Here is a 21,636-nt window from a genome sequence, read left to right as displayed (position 1 = left end):
ATTTCCTCTTCAGAGAACTGTCTTTTCATATCTTTTGCCCATTTTATAATTGGGCTGTCTGTACTATTGTCATTGAGTTGTAGGATTTCTTTGTATATGCAAGATATCAGTCTTTTGTCAGATACATGGTTTCCAAAAATTTTTTCCCATGAGTTGGCTGCCTCTTTACCTTTTTGAGAAATTCCTTTGAGGTGCAGAAACTTCTAAGCTTGAGGAGTTCCCATTTATCTATTTTCTCTTTTGTTGCTTGTGCTTTGGGTGTAAAGTCTAGGAAGTGGCCGCCTAATACAAGGTCTTGAAGATGTTTTCCTACATTATCTTCTAGGAGTTTTATGGTACTTTCTTTTATATTGAGATCTTTGGTCCATTTTGAGTTAATTTACCACAATCAATTTTTGAACATTTTCCTTACTCCAAAAAATAAAATAAAATAAGAATATATATAAAAGTAAAAAAGAACACCCAAAGCATTCTATCCACCCCCTCCTATCCCACCCTATTTTTCATTTAGTCTTTTCCCCCATTTTTCTACTCATCTGTCCATACACTGGATAAAGGGAGTGTGAGCCACAAGGTTTTCACAATCACACAGTCACACCATGTAAGCTACATAGTTATGCAATCCTCTTCAAAAAACAAGGCTACTGGATTTCAGTTCATCAGTTTCAGGTATTTCCTTCTAGCTATTCCAATACACTAAAAACTAAAATGGGATATCTGTATAGCGCATAAGAATGCCCTGGTCCAGAGTGACCTCTCGACACAATTTGAAATCTCTCAGCCATTGAAACTTCGTTTCATTTCGCTTTCCCCTTTTGGTCAAGAAGATGTTCTCAATTCCATGGTGCCAGGTCCAGACTCATCCCTGGGAGACATGTCCCATGTTTCCAGGGAGATTTACACCCCTGGAGTTATGTCCCATGTAGTGGGAAGGGCAGTGAGTTTACCTGCTGAGTCGGCTTAGAGAGAGAGGCTGCATCTGAGCAACAAAAGAGGTTCTCTTGGGGAGACTCTTAGGCAAAATTGTAAGTAGGCTTAGCCTCTCCTTTGCAGTAACGAGCTTCATAAATGCAAGTGCCAAGATTGAGGGCTTGGCCCACCAAATTAGTAGTCCTCAGTGTTTGTAAGAATATCTGTAATAACCCAGGTGAGAAAGTCCAACATTTCTGCATTTTCCCCCAGTTCCTTAGGGAGGCCCTGTAAATACATTTTTACTTTCTGCCCAAATTACTTTGGGATGTATTGGGATTTCACAGTAACCTGTACAACCTACCATATCTCACTTCCTATTCAAAGTTCATGTAATTATGGTGTTTGAATAAATGACCATACAAGTTAAATTATTTAGTGTGATACAGAAAATATAGATCTTGCACCAAATAAACATCTCTTCCCTTGGTCTCACATAGAAGTTGAAGTTTTAAAACAAAGTCAGTATCATCCTTTGCCCTTTGGCCTGATTGCCTTAGTCCTAACCAGATATGCTTCATTCATATCTCTAACTGAAGTCTGAACTTTTTCAGCTTTTTAAACAGTTGCTGTATGAGGTAAACTGACATTCATAGCTGCCGAGCTCTAGCTCTGAGTTTCCATGCTGATAATCTTTTAACAAAATTTGAAAGAACACTGGGATCCTACTCTTTAAATTTATAAAAGAAAGTTAATTTAAAATAGCAAGGATTTATTTCAGAATAAAGGATAATCCTTTAAATACATTTAGGTTTATAGAAAGTTCAATCTGTTGTTCTCATTACTCTCACTTTGCCATGAATATGTGAATGTGTGCTTTAGACAAGCAGTATTCTGTGGAACTGTACTTGGGAACCAACTGTTTAGTGGACTGACCTTGGTAAATGCTTTTTTGTTTGTTTTTTTTTTTTTTTGACACATAGGTGTGCATGTGTGCTTACACACATGAGTGCTTTTCCAAGAGTGGGTGTGCGTGTCGCCAGAACAGATGAAGATATCAATATTTCTGGCTAATTTATATTTTAACTGGTGGCTCGTGAATCACCGTCATTGACCATAACCCAAATAACTAAACTAATTTAGCCTAGCATTTTTGGTTAAATGCAAAGGCCTTAATATTGAGTAACATCAACATCATTATTTATTTTAGTAGCATCTTGTGACAAAACATACACACACACACACACACACACACACACATCCAATGTTTAGGAAATAAGAGTTTCATTGTGATATTATAACACTAATTTTCAGAGTTTACTTTTTTTGACAAATGAAGAAGCAATCTGTATTAACTAACAAAGAACTCCTTTTGAAGAAACATGAATGAAAGCACTATTTAAGGACACTACAATTATAGAACAGATGAAAATTTCCATCCATTCTGCTTCCTAACCTGAAGTTTGCTTTATACCCAATATTCACACCCGTGACTCAGGAACAAACTTCATCCCAGCAGCCTCTACCCAAAGCCTCATTTCCCTTCCACTTTTGTCTCCTTCTCTCTCCAATACTTTTCTTCAACCCAGCTCCCTACCTGGGCCACATCCTGCAAGATCCCTCCCCAGCTAGATGTCCGTGGGGCAATCTTCTCTCTACCTTAAGGCACCTACTCTCTATCCTAAAACAACAACTCATGTTTCTCCCTACCCTGTTTTTCTCCTCCAATTTTTTTAAGATAAAATACACATTACATAAAATTCAACATTTAAAGTGTATGATTTAATGTTTTTTAGTAAATTCACCATACTGGAAAACCACCACCACTATCTAATTCCAGAGCATTTGGCCACTCCAAAAGAAACCCTATTAGGCAGTCACTTCCTATTTTCCCCATCCCGCACTTCTCCTAGGCCCTGACAACCAGTAATCCCAACTTTCAGTCTCTGTGAATTTGCCTGTTTCAGACACTGATTTTAAGTGGAATCATACAAAATTTGTCCTTTGGTGTCTGGCTTTTTCCACTGAGCATTATGTTTCCAGGTTCAACCATGTGGTACATGCAGTGAACCTGATTCCTTTTTATGGCTAAATAACATTCCATTGTATGCATAATACCCCATTTTATTTCTCCATTCATCAGCTGATGGATATTTGGTTGTTTCTACTTTTTGACTATTATAAATAATGCTGCTATCAACATTTGTGTACATATGTTTTCACTTCTCTTTGCTGTATACTTAGGAGTGGAGCTGTCTGATTTTTTCTTTATTGAGACAAAATGCACAAAACATAAAATTAAACATTTGAAAGTGTACAATTCAGTGGCATTTAGTATATTCATAACATTGTGCAACTATCACCTCTATCTAGTTCAAAAACATTTTCATCACCCCAAAGGAGACTCCATATTCCGCCTCCTCCCCTCAACCCCTCTAATAACTTGTCTCTTCTGAACGCTAAGTCCCTGTTACCCTTGCTTCTGGAGGTCTCACTCAACACAAAGTCAGGAAACAAGGTACTAGCCCAAGCCGTAGAGGAGCCTTGTGTCCTTAGAGATGTCAATTAACCTGTCTGGGTCTAATTCCTTATCTATGAAATGATGGTAAATTCTTAACATTTTATAACACTCGTTTTTATAAAGAGAAAAATCTCATACCCTGCCTCTCTTCTTTTGGAAATGTGTCTCCACACTCAGGAAGTGCTCCCTAGACATTTCTCCAAAGAACAATTCTTTCCTTTCCATATTGCTAAACAGCTATTTTTCCTTTTATTATTTTTTTAAATTATACTATTTAATATGATTTTTTCCAGCTGCTACTCTGTCTTGTAAACCACTGGAATAGGTGCCTCTAATTTCTCTTCAAATTTTGAAATTCTATTAAGAACATAACAAGTATTTAATAAATATTATTTGATTCACCACATATCAACATTCACTTACTCATTCATTCAAAAGTTATTCAGAACCTATTATGTATCAGGTTGGGGGTTAAATGCTAGGGATGCAAAGATGAAAGACATATGAGTAACTAGTATTGAAATGTCCTAGCTCCAACAAAAATTACTGAGAAGTTACTATGTCCTTCTCAGTTTAAGGTAGAAATGCTATATAGGACAAATTAAATTATAAAATACAGCACTCAGCTTTTGTAGCACTTAATTGTAATCCTGACACTGGGCCAAATAATGCACCTTAGCAGCATCTTATTTGGTGAGAAAGTTTGTGAACCAAATGGGCGGCTTTTTTCACCAACTAGATTTGAGAGCTGGAAAATAAGATTTTAGTTTCAGAAACAACTGTGATCAATTGGCTGTGGCTGCCAAGAACACTCTTGTGAATCATGAAGCCATATCCAGATTCAGAGGGAAATATTATGGCAACTAATTAAAAATGCCAGCCAAGGGAGTGGGATCAGAAGTGGGAATGTGTGGCCCACATCTTTGCCATCCTTGAGACAGATTTTCAGTGGCAGAAAAAGACTGCTCATGTCACTGCCAACTCAGAAATTATTGTAGAAATGGGGTGTAAGGCAGAAAGGAGGGGAAAGCTACAGCAATGTTAGACATTACCAGAGTGGGATTGTATTATACGCTACATTTCTGGGGGAATGTCTCCCTTCATGAGACAAGAGGGATCTGATCTTAGCATGGTATCACATATCCCATAGCCAAAAAAAAAAAAAAAAATTAAGTAAAATACCATCTTGGCCCTCTTTTTCCACCATGAATCATAGCACAGACAATGGCATTTACTTTAGTTTCCTTGCTTCTTGCATAATTTTCAATTTTGTACAATATGTATGTGTATAACACTCTACAATCAGCAGTTCCTCATCTCAAACTAGATATGATTAAAGAAAAAGTTCAATCCACAACAAAAGAAATAAATATTAAATGCTGTTATCCAGTCTTTTATAATAATCCCAATAAACAGATAAAATCTGCCTGAAGGTTTCACTAACCAAAGTGAGATACACTTCCCACGTGCTTTTGCATCCCGCTATCACAAAAGAGCAACTGCATCTCATAAGCTTTGTTTAGGAAATACACAAAATCCGTAGATAGCTTTTAAATTCTCATTCAACTATTCTTATTCAAGCTACAAAGGGGATTTAATTTGTTTTTGCTTAAGGAGGAAAAAAAAAAACTCATTAACTTAGGTTACTTGAGTAGTAAGGCCAGTAAGAAATAGTGAAAATCCTGAATTAATGTCAATGAAAAGGAAGAAGAGGAGTAGGAAAAGAAGGTGAAGGAGAAGGTAGGTGTTCTAGTTTGCTAATGCTGCCAGAATGCAAAATACCAGAGATGGATTGGCTTTTATAAAAGGGAGTTTATTTGGTTACACAGTTACAGTCTTAAGGCCATAAAGTGTCCAAAGTAACACATCAGCAATCAGGTACCTTCACTGGAGGATGGCCAATGGTGTCCGGAAAACCTCTGTTAGCTGGGAAGGTACGTGGCTGGTGTACCAAAGTTTTGGTTTCAAAATAGCTTTCTCCCAGGACATTCCTCTCTAGGCTGCAGTTCCTCAAAAATGTCACTCTTAGTTGCACTTGGGGTATTTTTCCTCTCTTAGCTTCTCCAGAGCAAGAGTCTGCTTTCAATGGCCGTCTTCAAACTGTCTCTCATCTGCAGCTCCTGTGCTTTCTTCAAAGTGTCCCTCTTGGCTGTAGCAAGCTCACTCCTTCTGTCTGATCTTATATAGTGCACCAGTAATTTAATTGAGACCCACCCAATGGGCGGGCCAACACCTCCATGGAAATTATCCAATCAGAGTCATCACCCACAGTTGGGTGGGGCACATCTCCATGGAAACACCCAAAGAATTATAATCTAATTAACACTGATAGGTCTGCCCAGACAAGATTACATCAAAGATAATGGCGTTTGGGGGGACATAATACATTCAAACTGGCACAGAAGGGGAAGCAGCAGAGTTTCTTACTTTTAAGTGTAAAGACAGTATATTTGTGAACATAGCTGAACTGTTATAACAAAAAGATCTCAAAATATAGGCTTTGTTTTGTTTTTTTTTTCCCACATAGCAGTCCAGAGATGAGAGGTCTGGGGCTGGTGGGGCAGTTCTGCCATAATCAATACAGGGAGGGCATCCATCTCTGTTTCTAGGAGGATGTTTCAGTTGTCATTCTTCCCTAGCAAGGCGGAAGTAAGAAATGGAAGAGGGGATCTTTTCATCATATTATCTAGAACTTAGTCCCATGGTCACTCCAAGTTGCAAGGAAGGCTGGGAAATATGGAACCAGCAATGTGGCTATGTGCTAAGCTCAGGACATTCTATTCCTGAAAAGATTAAGAGAAAACAGATATTGGGGACAATTAAAAATCTGTGTCATAGTCCAGGGGTTGAGAAACTAAAGTCTACAGGCCAAATCTGGCCCACCACCTGTTTTTGAACAGCTTGTCAGCTAAGAGTGGTTTCTATAGATAAACATTTACCATCAATTTGATGCTAGGGAGCACTAACTTGGAACCCCAATTAAACAAAATGCCATCCCCTAAAAAAGAATTATATTTTCCTCATCAGATCTGTATTACAAAAATTTGTACTCAATTGTTTTTTGATGCTCATCAATGAAATATTAGTGGAAACTGGTGTTCTCTCTTGCCATACACACACACACACACACACACACACACACACACACACACATACATACACACATATATATGCAATGTCCTTGATTTTGCTTCTTGGCACAAAAACCCTAAAGTATTTATTATCTGGCCCTTCACATAAAAGTTTGCTAACCCCTGCTACAGTCTGAATTCTAGTGGAATTCCTGCAAAGCACAGAAATAAGAATGGCTAAAAATTGGCACAGCAAAAAACAGGAGCTCGTGACTCTAAGGAGCCTGAGTTGCATCTCTAATTATAGCAAAACCTCTGTAAACCAGGCTATGTATCCAGCAACTTCCATTAGCCAAAGTCCAGTGAGAAAAGAGGAAACTAGGAGAATAAAAAGTTCTGAACAGCAAAATCAAAGCATTAAAGCTTATGCATTTCACGCACAGAATGCCCAGACACTCACACCAGACACATTTCCCTCATAGAAGACACAAGTCTGTTCACTGTTAATAATTTAGCTGGATTAGTTTTTCTTCCAAGCCCACAGCAAAGGCGTAACAGTAAATTTGAAGGGGCTGAGGAGGAAAGGAGATAGAGCAAGAGCGCTACTCTCTAGGGCCTCTTAATATAGGGACCAAAACCTCCATTACTTCTCCAAAGCCCCCAAGGACCATCCTGTATTACAGTTCAATGTAACAATAATCTTAAAGATGACCCCATGTCATCAAGCACAGGTAAAATTATATTCATTACATTCTGTTTCAAGAGGTAGAGAATAACACACTTGAGAAAGCTTGGCATAAAAATGGTAGATAAAATTTTGGCCATTTAAAGAAACAAATTTAGTTATCTGTAATTTAATTTGTATGGAACTTTCATTCTCCCAAGAACTCATATAAATGAGATGTGGTGACATACTGCTTGTAAACAGATATTTCTGTAGTCCTAGCAAACAGATTCTTTTTCCCTGTACTTTTTTCCCAATCGTATCTAACTTAAAACAAACAAACAAACAACAAACTGTATTCTTATTTAAAATATAGTGGCAAAATGTGCCAGTCCATCTTTATTGATTACAAAATATGAATATTTTATATACAAGAGACATGAAACCAACTCAAATTGGCTTAAGGAAAAAGTGTGTTGCATGGGGGGAGTAACGGGGAATGAAGGAAATAAACAATGTGCTATGTTAAGAAAAGATAAGGCAACCCTCCCTTCTATAAGGTGGTCAGTGCCATGTTCTTCGAGGAGGTAATATTTAATCTGAAACCTGTAAGATAAGAAGGCAACTGTGGTTTGAAAAGCAAGAGGCAAGACACTTACAGGCAGAGGAGACAAGGAACAAGGGCCACTGGGAAGGCCGCCTTCCCACTTTCAGAGCTGCCCCATTTGCCCTCCAGAGGGGCTGACTCTATCCTGGTTCCATGGATGGATGGAGATTAGGGATGGTCAACCAGTGTATTCCATCCCCCTAGCAACAGCGATTGGTCAAGAATAAGCACACTAGCCAATTTGGGCCATGAGACTCTGGTTGCTAAACTGCAAGGAGGTGTTTTGGGTGGCCAATAGCCATTTTCCTCCTCACAGGGAGAATCTGCCTAAAAAAGAAGCCAACACATAGGAGAGCAGAACAGAGTAAGAGAGCAACCAATTCATGAAGTTGTCATTTGATTATCTGAGGTCCCCATTCCAAGTTTCAATCCCCTCCCCCCACCAGTTTTTCATTATGTGAATCGACAGATCCCATTTTTGGTTTAAGTCAAATAGAGTCTGCTTTCTGGCATGTACAATTGAAAACATCCTTACCAACCCAGTGGGCTTTGAAAATGACAGAAGTTAAAAGTCTATGTGTATTTCAGAGGAATATGTGTTTAGTGAGTCCTCTGAACATTTTATTGCAAAGCTTGGTCTTAGGATGTCCATCTAGTAGAGGGCAGAGAACTGGAGAATTGTTTACGAAAAGCTAGCCATGAAGGATGAGGAGGAAGGTAGAGATATAGGGATTTAATACTTTCCTTGCCCCCCTTCCATTACCCTTAGGGTAAGGATGGAGGAAGGAAAAAATTCTCAAATTGTTGCTCTGGGAAGGGCTAGGGGTTGGCATAGGTAGAGCTTGGCCAACCCTCTTGACATCTACCCTAATGGATGTCTGTTATTTTGCATACCCAGAATCCTCTTCTCCTTTTAGGAGCAGCACCTTGGGAGGGTGGGTGAATCCCACTTCTCTTTCTCTTGAGCACAAGGTTAAGGTGTCAATAGACTTGGTTCCAGACTGGCCAATTAAGAGTATTCTATCTCCAGGGCCATGGTTCTCAGACCCAAGTAAGCCTGATCAGAACTAACATAGGGACTTCACTACAGCATCTGGGACAGAGGTGCTAACTCTTTACTGGACTCAGAGCTGGGGGTGTGTGGTGGTGGTGGTATGTAAATCTGAAACTGCCAGAGGGGATCTCACAGAGAAGACCTGTCTGCACAGAAGAGGAGAAAGCCAGGAAAATTAGGGACAGGCTGATCTTCTGCCTTGTTTGGATCCTTGAATACAGGAATACATGAAGTAACATTTACCATTTGGACCAATAAATTCCTTTTTCCCACTGAAGTGAAATTCCTCTGTTCACCATTTACTTCCAAAGAGTGGAGACTAAAAAATGTAAGACGTTGAACAAAAGAAATCTCTGATCTCATTTGTAAACAGTTGAAAATGTGCTAATGTGTTTTCCCTCAGGCTTTGTAATACAGGGTGTTTAAATGCTAGAATGCACTTATTAAGTACCATAATGTACTGTGGTCGCAGCTAGGGGCGGGCACCCACGGAACCCTCTGCGCTCACGGTTGCTTGAGGGGTACCGGCGGCAGCTCTTCCCGGAGGCGAAGGTGAGGCGGGGGACTTGGCCGAGTCCCCGGCGGAGGCGTGCAAGGTGTGGAGGGCGGTGAGAGAGGGACGCGAGACACTCTCCTTTCGAGGCAGAGGAACCAAGGCCGTTTATTCAGGGGTGATCACAAGTTATATAGGGTGGTAAGAGGGCGGGGTCGGAGTTAGGGGTGTAAGGGCCTTAAATGGTAATGCTGAGGGGATAAAGGCTAGGATTGGTTCTGAGAGGGCGCGGAGGTCGTTTGAGAAGGGCGGGAGTTGCTCTGGCAACGGTGTATGCGCACTGGCGGTGGCGGGAGTTGCTCTGGCAACGGGGAGTGTGCGGGCAAGATAAGGGGGGCGGTTTTCTCTGGCAAGCTTCCCCTAACGGTTGTATTTTGGATGAGGGAGATGGGGCCTGTAGCCGGCTCCACTTTCTCAGGCCCGGGGGGCTGTGGAGGATATTACTGCCCATGCCCACTACCCTCCCCAGGGGCTGGCCAGGTTCCCTGGGGGGGGGGGGCTGTGGAGGGCGCTACTGCCCATGCCCATCGCCTCCCCCAGGGGCTGACCAGGTTCCCTGGCCCCGGCCCGCCAAGTTGGAACTCAGCACCAGCAACCCGCAATGTACGTCAAGCACATGATGATTAATCTAGCTTTTGTGGGTTGGCTTACACCCAGTTAACAACTGAACTTTGGAGATATGACTTGGTCCATCTTTACGACTTGTCTGCATTAAAAAGAAATCATCCACAAGCCTATGTAAATTCTGAATTAAATACAGTTCTTCCTAACTTCCTTCCACCAAAAAGTGCCCGGCAGGACCCAGAACAATGAACCAATAAAACTGTAGTCAAGATTTCTACACTACCTCCCAAACATTAGTTGTCCATACTTTATGATGTAGGAGACATGCAATACTACTACTACCCATAAAAAAGGTACGTTCAACATGCACTTAACTAGAACTTACATGTTTATTGATAATGAAAGCATAAGTTACTCTTTGAATAAGGTAAAAATATTTTTTTTTAAATGGAAATAATTTCCTTAACCGGAAGTTTTCATTTTCATTGAAAATGAAAATTTAAGCTAGTTGTTTGGTCAGGAATAATACTTTTTTGCATGTAGTTTCTTTGTGTAGAATGATAAAAATAAGCAAATGTAAGCACACTTACTTAGGAAAACAGAAAAAACTATCTTTAGCAACTCTATATAATTTTTGTAAAATCTCCAGAATTTCTCAAACTATGTTCTTTGGAATCATTAATAGGTACTTTACACACATACACACATATGGCATGCACACACACACATCCTGTGGTTAAATAAGATTGGGAAACATTACATACTATTCCCATTCCTGAAAATTGTCAATGCACAATAGCATATTAAAGAGCATGAGAAGATGGCAGACTGGTGAGCTGTATGTTTTAGTTACTCCTCCAGGAAAGTAGGTAAAAAGCCAGGAACTGCGTGGACTGGACACCACAGAGCAATCTGTCTTTGGGCATACTTCATACAACACTCATGAAAACGTGGAACTGCTGAGATCAGCGAAATCTGTAAGTTTTTGCGGCCAGGGGACCCGCGCCCCTCCCTGCCAGGCTCAGTCCCGGGGGAGGAGGGGCTGTCAGCTCCAGGAAGGAGAAGGGAGAATTGCAGTGGCTGCTCTCATCGGAAACTCATTCTACTGATTCAAACTCCAACCATAGATAGACTGAGGCCAGACACCAGAGACTCTGAGAGCAGCCAGCCCAGCAGAGAGGAGACAGGCATAGAAGGAAAACAACACGAGAAGCTCCAAAGTAAAAGCAGAGGATTTTTGGAGTTCTGGTGAACACAGAAAGGGGAAGGGCGGAGATCAGGCCTTGAGGCGCATATGCAAATCCCGAAGCAAGGCTGATCTCTCTGCCCAGGGCACCTTTCCTTAATGGCCCTGGTTGCTTTGTCTATTAGCATTTCAATAACCCATTAGATCTCTGAGGAGGGCCGTTTTTTTTTTTTTTTTTAAATCCTTTTTTGCTTTTTCTAAAACAATTACTCTAAGAAGCTCAATACAGAAAGCTTCAAAGAATTGAAATTTGGGCACATCAAGACAAGAGCAGAAATAAGAGAGCTCTGAGACAAAAGGCAATAATCCAGTGGCTGAGAAAATTCACTAAACAACACAACTTCCCAAGAAAAGGGGGGTGTCCGCTCACAGCCACCATCCTGGTGGACAGGAAACACTCCTGCCCATCGCCAGCCCCATAGCCCAGAGCTGCCCCAGACAACCCAGTGTGACGGAAGTGCTTCAAATAACAGGCACACACCACAAAACTGGGCATGGACATTAGCCTTCCCTGCAACCTCAGCTGAATGTCCCAGAGCTGGGAAGGGGGAGCAGTGTGAATTAACAGAGCCCCATTCAGCCATCATTTGAGCAGACTGGGAGCCTCCCAACACAGCCCAGCAGCCCAGAACTGCCCTGGGGGGACGGCACTCACCTGTGACATAGCACAGTCATCCCTCAACAGAGGACCCGGGGTGCACAGCCTGGAAGAGGGGCCCACTTGCAAGTCTCAGGAGCCATACGCCAATACCAAAGACTTGTGGGTCAGTGGCAGAGACAAACTGTGGCAGGACTGAACTGAAGGATTAGACTATTGCAGTAGCTTTAAAACTCTAGGATCATCAGGGAGATTTGATTGTTAGGGCCACCCCCCCTCCCCGACTGCCCAGAAACACGCCCCACATACAGGGCAGGCAACACCAACTACACACGCAAGCTTGGGACACCAATTGGGCCCCACAAGACTCACTCCCCCACTCACCAAAAAGGCTAAGCAGGGGAGATCTGGCTTGTGGAGAACAGGTGGCTCGTGGACGCCACCTGCTGGTTAGTTAGAGAAAGTGTACTCCACGAAGCTGTAGATCTGATAAATTAGAGATAATGACTTCAACTGGTCTACAAACCCTAAAAGAACCCTATCAAGGACAGCAAATGCCACGAGGCCAAAAACAACAGAAAATTATAAAGCATATGAAAAAACCAGACGATATGGATAACCCAAGCCCAAGCACCCAAATCAAAAGACCAGAAGAGACACACCTAGAGCAGCTACTCAAAGAACTAAAGATGAACAATGAGACCATAGTACGGGATATGAAGGAAATCAAGAAGACCCTAGAAGAGCATAAAGAAGACATTGCAAGACTAAATAAAAAAATGGATGATCTTATGGAAATTAAAGAAACTGTTGACCAAATTAAAAAGATTCTGGACACTCATAGTACAAGACTAGAGGAAGTTGAACAACGAATCAGTGACCTGGAAGATGACAGAATGGAAAATGAAAGCATAAAAGAAAGAATGGGGAAAAAAATTGAAAAACTCGAAATGGACCTCAGGGATATGATAGATAATATGAAGCGTCCGAATATAAGACTCATTGGTGTCCCAGAAGGGGAAGAAAAGGGTAAAGGTCTAGGAAGAGTATTCAAAGAAATTGTTGGGGAAAACTTCCCAAATCTTCTAAACAACATAAATACACAAATCATAAATGCTCAGCGAACTCCAAATAGAATAAATCCAAAAAAACCCACTCCGAGACATATACTGATCACACTGTCAAACATAGAAGAGAAGGAGCAAGTTCTGAAAGCAGCAAGAGAAAAGCAATTCACCACATACAAAGGAAACAGCATAAGACTAAGTAGTGACTACTCAGCAGCCACCATGGAGGCGAGAAGGCAATGGCACGATATATTTAAAATTCTGAGAGAGAGGAATTTCCAGCCAAGAATACTTTATCCAGCAAAGCTCTCCTTCAAATTTGAGGGAGAGCTTAAATTTTTCACAGACAAAGAAATGCTGAGAGAATTTGCTAACAAGAGACCTGCCCTACTGGAGATACTAAAGGGAGCCCTACAGACAGAGAAACAAAGACAGGACAGAGAGACTTGGAGAAAGGTTCAGTACTAAAGAGATTCGGTATGGGTACAATAAAGGATATTAATAGAGAGAGGGAAAAATATGGCAAACATAATCCAAAGGATAAGATGGCCGATTCAAGAAATGCCTTCACGGTTTTAACGTTGAATGTAAATGGATTAAACTCCCCAATTAAAAGATATAGATTCGCAGAATGGATCAAAAAAAATGAACCATCAATATGTTGCATACAAGAGACTCATCTTAGACACAGGGACACAAAGAAATTGAAAGTGAAAGGATGGAAAAAAATATTTCATGCAAGCTACAGCCAAAAGAAAGCAGGTGTAGCAATATTAATCTCAGATAAAATAGACTTCAAATGCAGGGATGTTTTGAGAGACAAAGAAGGCCACTACATACTAATAAAAGGGGCAATTCAGCAAGAAGAAATAACAATCGTAAATGTCTATGCACCCAATCATGGTGCCACAAAATACATGAGAGAAACATTGGCAAAACTAAAGGAAGCAATTGATGTTTCCACAATAATTGTGGGAGACTTCAACACATCACTCTCTCCTATAGATAGATCAACCAGACAGAAGACCAATAAGGAAATTGAAAACCTAAACAATCTGATAAATGAATTAGATTTAACAGACATCTACAGGACATTACATCCCAAATCACCAGGATACACATACTTTTCTAGTGCTCACGGAACTTTCTCCAGAATAGATCATATGCTGGGACATAAAACAAGCCTCAATAAATTTAAAAAGATTGAAATTATTCAAAGCACATTCTCTGACCACAATGGAATACAATTAGAAGTCAATAACCATCAGAGACTTAGAAAATTCACAAATACCTGGAGGTTAAACAACACACTCCTAAACAATCAGTGGGTTAAAGAAGAAATAGCAAGAGAAATTGCTAAATATATAGAGACGAATGAAAATGAGAACACAACATACCAAAACCTATGGGATGCAGCAAAAGCAGTGCTAAGGGGGAAATTTATAGCACTAAACGTATATATTAAAAAGGAAGAAAGAGCCAAAATCAAAGAACTAATGGATCAACTGAAGAAGCTAGAAAATGAACAGCAAACCAATCCTAAACCAAGTAGAAGAAAAGAAATAACAAGGATTAAAGCAGAAATAAATGACATAGAGAACAAAAAAACAATAGAAAGGATAAATATCACCAAAAGTTGGTTCTTTGAGAAGATCAACAAGATTGACAAGCCCCTAGCTAGACTGACAAAATCAAAAAGAGAGAAGACCCATATAAACAAAATAAAGAATGAAAAAGGTGACATAACTGCAGATCCTGAAGAAATTAAAAAAATTATAAGAGGATATTATGAACAACTGTATGGCAACAAACTGGATAATGTAGAAGAAATGGACAATTTCCTGGAAACATATGAACAACCTAGACTGACCAGAGAAGAAATAGAAGACCTCAACCAACCCATCACAAGCAAAGAGATCCAATCAGTCATCAAAAATCTTCCCACAAATAAATGCCCAGGGCCAGATGGCTTCACAGGGGAATTCTACCAAACTTTCCAGAAAGAACTGACACCAATCTTACTCAAACTCTTTCAAAACATTGAAAAAAATGGAACACTACCTAACTCATTTTATGAAGCTAACATCAATCTAATACCAAAACCAGGCAAAGATGCTACAAAAAAGGAAAACTACCGGCCAATCTCCCTAATGAATATAGATGCAAAAATCCTCAACAAAATACTTGCAAATCGAATCCAAAGACACATTAAAAAAATCATACACCATGACCAAGTGGGGTTCATTCCAGGCATGCAAGGATGGTTCAACATCAGAAAAACAATCAATGTATTACAACACATTAAAAACTCGAAAGGGAAAAATCAATTGATCATCTCAATAGATGCTGAAAAAGCATTTGACAAAATCCAACATCCCTTTTTGATAAAAACACTTCAAAAGGTAGGAATTGAAGGAAACTTCCTCAACATGATAAAGAGCATATATGAAAAACCCACAGCCAGCATAGTACTCAATGGTGAGAGACTGAAAGCCTTCCCTCTAAGATCAGGAACAAGACAAGGATGCCCGCTGTCACCACTGTTATTCAACATTGTGCTGGAAGTGCTAGCCAGGGCAATCCGGCAAGACAAAGAAATAAAAGGCATCCAAATTGGAAAAGAAGAAGTAAAACTGTCATTGTTTGCAGATGATATGATCTTATATCTAGAAAACCCTGAGAAATCAACGATACACCTACTAGAGCTAATAAACAAATTTAGCAAAGTAGCGGGATACAAGATTAATGCACATAAGTCAGTAATGTTTCTATATGCTAGAAATGAACAAACTGAAGAGACACTCAAGAAAAAGATACCATTTTCAATAGCAACTAAAAAAATCAAGTACCTAGGAATCAACTTAACCAAAGATGTAAAAGACCTATACAAAGAAAACTACATAACTCTACTAAAAGAAATAGAAGGGGACCTTAAAAGATGGAAAAATATTCCATGTTCATGGATAGGAAGGCTAAATGTCATTAAGATGTCAATTCTACCCAAACTCATCTACAGATTCAATGCAATCCCAATCAAAATTCCAACAACCTACTTTGCAGACTTGGAAAAGCTAGTTATCAAATTTATTTGGAAAGGGAAGATGCCTCGAATTGCTAAAGACACTCTAAAAAAGAAAAACGAAGTGGGAGGACTTACACTCCCTGACTTTGAAGCTTATTATAAAGCCACAGTTGCCAAGACAGCATGGTACTGGCACAAAGATAGACATATAGATCAATGGAATCGAATTGAGAATTCAGAGATAGACCCTCAGATCTATGGCCGACTGATCTTTGATAAGGCCCCCAAAGTCACCGAACTGAGCCATAATGGTCTTTTCAACAAATGGGGCTGGGAGAGTTGGATATCCATATCCAAAAGAATGAAAGAGGACCCCTACCTCACCCCCTACACAAAAATTAACTCAAAATGGACCAAAGATCTCAATATAAAAGAAAGTACCATAAAACTCCTAGAAGATAATGTAGGAAAACATCTTCAAGACCTTGTATTAGGAGGCCACTTCCTAGACTTTACACCCAAAGCACAAGCAACAAAAGAGAAAATAGATAAATGGGAACTCCTCAAGCTTAGAAGTTTCTGCACCTCAAAGGAATTTCTCAAAAGGTAAAGAGGCAGCCAACTCAATGGGAAAAAATTTTTGGAAACCATGTATCTGACAAAAGACTGATATCTTGCATATACAAAGAAATCCTACAACTCAATGACAATAGTACAGACAGCCCAATTATAAAATGGGCAAAAGATATGAAAAGACAGTTCTCTGAAGAGGAAATACAAATGACCAAGAAACACATGAAAAAATGTTCAGCTTCACTAGCTATTAGAGAGATGCAAATTAAGACCACAATGAGATACCATCTAACACCGGTTAGAATGGCTGCCATTAAACAAACAGGAAACTACAAATGCTGGAGGGGATGTGGAGAAATTGGAACTCTTATTCATTGTTGGTGGGACTGTATAATGGTTCAGCCACTCTGGAAGTCAGTCTGGCAGCTCCTTAGAAAACTAGATATAGAGCTACCATTCGATCCAGCGATTGCACTCCTCGGTATATACCCGGAAGATCGGAAAGCAGTGACACGAACAGATATCTGCACGCCAATGTTCATAGCAGCATTATTCACAATTGCCAAGAGATGGAAACAACCCAAATGTCCTTCAACAGATGAGTGGATAAATAAAATGTGGTATATACACACGATGGAATACTACGCGGCAGTAAGAAGGAACGATCTGGTGAAACATATGACAACATGGATGAACCTTGAAGACATAATGCTGAGCGAAATAAGCCAGGCACAAAAAGAGAAATATTATATGCTACCACTAATGTGAACTTTGAAAAATGTAAAACAAATGGTTTATAATGTAGAATGTAGGGGAACTAGCAGTAGAGAGCAATTAAGGAAGGGGGAACAATAATCCAGGAAGAACAGATAAGCTATTTAACGTTCTGGGGATGCCCAGAAATGACTATGGTCTGTTAATTTCTGATGGTTGTAGTAGGAACAAGTTCACTGAAATGTTGCTATATTATGTAACTTTCTTGGGGTAAAGTAGGAACATGTTGGAAGTTAAGCAGTTATCTTAGGTTAGTTGTCTTTTTCTTACTCCCTTGCTATGGTCTCTTTGAAATGCTCTTTTATTGTATGTTTGTTTTCTTTTAACTTTTTTTTTCATACAGGTGATTTGAAAAAAGAAGGGAAAGTTAAAAAAAAAAAAAAAGAAAAAAGACAAACAAGGGGGAAAAAAAAAAAAAAAAGATGTAGTGCCCCCTTGAGGAGCCTGTGGAGAATGCAGGGGTATTCGCCTACCCCACCTCCATGGTTGCTAACATGACCACAGACATAGGGGACTGGTGGTTTGATGGGTTGAGCCCTCTACCATAAGTTTTACCCTTGGGAAGACGGTTGCTGCAAAGGAGAGGCTAGGCCTCCCTGTATTTGTGCCTAAGAGTCTCCTCCTGAATGCCTCTTTGTTGCTCAGATGTGGCCCTCTCTCTCTGGCTAAGCCAACTTGAAAGGTGAAATCACTGCCCTCCCCCCTACGTGGGATCAGACACCCAGGGAAGTGAATCTCCCTGGCAACGTGGAATATGACTCCCAGGGAGGAATGTAGACCTGGCACCGTGGGACGGAGAACATCTTCTTGACCAAAAGGGGGATGTGAAAGGAAATGAAATAAGCTTCAGTGGCAGAGAGATTCCAAAAGGAGCCGAGAGGTCACTCTGGTGGGCACTCTTATGCACACTTTAGACAACCCTTTTTAGGTTCTAAAGAATTGGGGTAGCTGGTGGTGGATACCTGAAACTATCAAACTACAACCCAGAACCCATGAATCTCGAAGACAGTTGTATAAAAATGTAGCTTATGAGGGGTGACAATGGGATTGGGAAAGCCATAAGGACCAAACACCACTTTGTCTAGTTTATGGATGGATGTGTAGAAAAGTAGGGGAAGGAAACAAACAGACAAAGGTACCCAGTGTTCTTTTTTACTTCAATTGCTCTTTTTCACTCTAATTATTATTCTTGTTATTTTTGTGTGTGTGCTAATGAAGGTGTCAGGGATTGATTTAGGTGATGATTGTACAACTATGTAATGGTACTGTAAACAATCGAAAGTACAATTTGTTTTGTATGACTGCGTGGTATGTGAATATATCTCAATAAAATGATGATTTAAAAAAAAAAAAAAAAAAAAATAAAGAGCATGAGTTTTGCAGTAGAGATACCTGTTCAGATTTGTTTTTTCCAGCATTTCCCACATTTTCCCAATTTAACTTTCCCCAAATTAACTACAGAACTTTACCCTCCTCTCTCCCCAAATCCACATTTCCCCAAACACCTGAAACACCTGTGGAACTAGTTCCATAAAGAGAAGTTTGGGAAATGCTAGTTAGTGGATTCTATCTACACAGATTTTGCTATCTAAACAATATGTAAAGAATTTGAGTGACAGCTCCACCCATTTCAATATCACTTTACTTGACTCCATAATCAGAAATTTAAAACACCATTTTTTCAAAAGCAAAATGGCTTTACTATTAATTCTTTCCCAGTCTATCTGGTATTGGTAATAGGCTCAAAAGACCTATAAATAGAGGAGACAGGGCAAGATGGAGGCATAGAGAGCTGTGGAATTTAGTTAGTCGTCTAGAGCAACTAGCAAATAACCAGGAACAACCAGTAAATAATCTGGAACAACTGTTGGGGGACATCTGTTACTGGACACAGTGTATACCAGCCTTGCATAGGTGGAACAGCTGAGATCACAGCACAGAATGTTGTCATTTTCTTTTTCTTTTACTTTTTCTTTTTCTTTTGTCTTTCTACTTCTTTCACCTCTTCCTCTTTCTTTGTGGAAGAAATGGAAATGTTCTTGTATACATAGTGTTGGTAAATGCATAACTACATGATTATACAAGGAACCATTGATTGTTTACTTAGGATGGAATGTATGGTATGTGAATAAAACCATCTAAAAAATAAACAGAGGGATACAAGTGCTGGAGAAAATGTGGAGACAGGGAGTACCTAATCACTGTTGGTGAGGAAGTAGAATGGTGCAGCCCATCTGGAGCACAGTGTGCTGGTTCCACAGGATGCTAAGCATGGGGTTGCCATGTGGTCCTGCAACTCGGTTATTGGGTATTTACTTGGAAAAAGGGAAAAGAGGGACACAAATGGACATCTGCACAGTGGGGTTTATGGTGTCAGTATTCATGATCTGCAGTGGATGGAGGTGGCATAAGGGTACATCAACTGATGAACAGAATGGCGAACTCCATCATACATACAATGGAGTATTGAGCTGCTACAAAAAGGAGTGAAATTGTGAGATGAATGGACATTGAGGACAGTATGCTGGGTGAAATAAACCAGAAATGAAAAGAAAAACATTATAATGCCTTACTAATATGGACTAACTATAAATGCACATTCTGAGACCTGAACCTGAGAGCACAGGTTATCAGAGGAAGGCTTTTTGTAAAGTTTCCTAGATTGTAAGTTCTTTCAGCAGTTACATCTATTCCTGAGTTGTAATGTTTATTTCTAAATTCTGAGATGCTGAGCTCTTTGTGTATAACCTGGTCGGTCCCTGGAACTTTGGGTATCTGTGTGACATGTGAGACTCTGAGCCAGAGTGCAGCAGCTATGAATGTCAGCATTATCCCGTAAAGCAAATGTTAAGAAGTTTGGAAAAAGAGATCAGAATTCAATTAGAGAAATGAACGAAATGGATTTGGTTAGACTAAGGTAAACCAGACTAAAGGGTAAAGGATAATATTGACAGTGTTTTTAAAATTTCAATTTCTGTGTGAGACCAAAGGAAGAAACGTTTATTAGGTACAAAATCCATATTGTTTGTAACACACTATTTAATTCAACTTGCATGGTCAGTTTATTCAAACAACATAATTACATGTAATGTTGAATAGGGAGTGAAATCTGGTTGGTTTGTACAGGTTAGTGTGAAGCCCCAGTATATCCCAGAGTAATTTGGGTAGAGAATAAAAATGTATTTGTAAAGCCCCTTTGAGAAACTAGGGGAAAATGTGGAAATAAATTTCCCCACTTGGGGAATTAATGATATTCTCACAAGCATTGGAAACTATCAATGTGGAAGGCCGAGCCCTCAATCTTGTTGCTGCCAAGGAAAGACTAAGCCAATGGTGCCTAAGAGTCACCCCCAGAGAACCTTCTTTTGTTGCTCAGATGAGGCCTCTCTCTCTAAGCCAACTGCAGGTAAAATCACTGCCCTCTCCCCTACATGGGACATAACTCCCAGGGGTGTAAATCTCTCTGGCAACATGGAATATGACTCACAGGGATGAGCTTGGCCCTGGCATCATGGGATTGAGAAAGCCTTCTTGGGCCAAAAGGGGGAAGACAAATCAAACAAAATAAAGTTTTAGAGGCTGAGAGATCTCAAATAGAGTTGAAAGGTCATTCTGGAGGTTACTCTTATGTATTATATAGATATCCCTTTTTAGTTTCTAGTGCATTTGAACAGCTGGAGGGAAACACCTGAAACTGTTGAACTGCAACCCAGTAGCCTTTATTCTTGAAGATGATTGTATAACTATATAGCTTACACTGTATGACCATGTGATTGTGAAAAACTTGGTGGTTCCCACTCCCTTTATACAGGGTGTGGACAGATGAATAGAAAAATGAGAACAAAAAGTAAATGAGTAATAGGGAGAGATTGGGGGGTGTGGGATGTTTGCGGTGTTCTTTTTTAGTTTAACTTTAATTCTTATTCTTTGTTGTATGGTAATGAAAATGGTCAAAAATTGATTGTGGTGATGAATGCACAACTATATAATGGCATTGTGAACTGACTGTACACCATGGATGATTGTATGGTATATGAATATATCTCAATAAAATTGAATTTTAAAAAAAGACCTACAAATATTGAACACAAATGAGATTAACCATATCTAAGTTTTATCTATATACAAGGACTAGACAATTTTAATATGGCAAATGCATACAACATTTTTCTTGGGTACATACCTTTTGGGAAAACTGGGATAGTGGAAACTTCTTTCATTTATACTCTGTACAAGATGTATATTGTGGATTCATGTTAGCATGCTTAAGACATGAAGCCATTGCTACTGAGTCTTGATGTGGCTGCAAAGAATTAAGAGATCATCACCATCTTTCTCTAAATATAAATGGAAACCAGACTTTACAACAGTCCCTCTTAGATGAGCTTTCCTGATGCTACTTGACAATGCACT

The sequence above is a fragment of the Choloepus didactylus genome, chromosome 1 (genome assembly GCF_015220235.1).
Source record: "Choloepus didactylus isolate mChoDid1 chromosome 1, mChoDid1.pri, whole genome shotgun sequence".
Classification (NCBI taxonomy): Eukaryota; Metazoa; Chordata; class Mammalia; order Pilosa; family Megalonychidae; genus Choloepus; species Choloepus didactylus.
This window is presented reverse-complemented; position numbering follows the sequence as displayed.